Here is a 1,352-nt window from a genome sequence, read left to right as displayed (position 1 = left end):
TAATAAGATCCTGCTGGTTTTTATTCTATTGGTATAACACAGTGAGGGGGGAAGAAGTGAGCCCCCCTCTTAGTACTCAGCAGCCAGTCTGGATTGGGTCCACCCTCTGGATATAGGTTCTAGACTCAAAGCTGGAAGGCAACACAGGGTTATTTTATCCTCACCTGTAACGGGACAGAACATTCCTAACTGGGCCAAGGTATGTGAGTGCAAAGGGATGCATTAGAACTAGCAGGGCAGGGCACTCCCCCTTCTCACTGGGAGAACTGGCTCACAAGCCACTTAAAGCACCACTGCAGTGAGTTTGCACACCTTGTTCTTGGGGGGGGATTTCTGTGCAGTGGAAAAGCTCTGCGTACTATGGTACAGTTGGCAGCCAGTGCCCAGGAGAGGGAGGCCAAGGACTGGGAAAACTCAAGACAGGAGCACTTTGGCCCTACTATGTGTTGGACCCAGGCACGGAACAGCAGGGGACACTCCCGGGGGTTCGTGAGCTGCGTCCCAAGACGGGAATAGCGGGGGAATGGGAAGGGACGGGTATGGAAAGGCTGCCCAGAAGCTGGCTGTGCTGTACCTAGCTGCAGCCATTGCTCGCCGGCTGTTGCTTTCCCAGACACTAAAACTCCAAAACTTAAGCTGCCAAGTTTGCACCTTTTGAGGTGCAAGAAAAAGTTATGGGGAAAAAAAGGAACAGGAGGGTGAATGCAATGTACATAGGAAAAGCGTGACATAAATGTATTTAGAGGACGTGTGTGAGCTTACACCATCATGTAAGCTGTGATATTGCACCAATCCATGGAATAAATGGACTTTATTCTACATGTGTGGATGTCGTGACGTTCCATCCGTGCTAAGGACATTATTGGGCCCATAAATCCTTCCTACACTGACCTCACCGGCAGCGTTGCCTGCTCTCCCTGCCTGTCCTGAGCCATGGCCCTGGTTTTGTTGATGTGTGAGATGGGGAACTCCTCGAGGCATGGACCATCTCTTCTTCTGTGCTCTGTAACCGATTGTGTATGTCCTCAGCGCACCGCATTACAGAGGTAGGTACAGCTACAAAAAGAGAAATGAATATGCTTAGTAAAGTAAATAGCGTCAGATGGAAAACAAACGGATAAGATAAAATCCCACAGAACTCTTAACAAAAACCAGACATACGCATGGTACGCAAAGTGCTTGCTGGAGTGCTGCAGCAGGAGGTTTTATTTTCTCATGTTCAGGCCGATCTGTATAACTCGCTCCTCTCCCCAGACGTCTTGTGACCACCACGACCTCACTGCGTGAAGCACAGCATGGCTCTTGGTGCAGGGCTTTTGTTTACCTCTTGAGTTTGAAACCAGCTTTACGTG

The sequence above is a fragment of the Malaclemys terrapin genome, chromosome 8, assembly GCF_027887155.1.
Source record: "Malaclemys terrapin pileata isolate rMalTer1 chromosome 8, rMalTer1.hap1, whole genome shotgun sequence".
Taxonomy (NCBI): Eukaryota; Metazoa; Chordata; order Testudines; family Emydidae; genus Malaclemys; species Malaclemys terrapin.
This window is presented reverse-complemented; position numbering follows the sequence as displayed.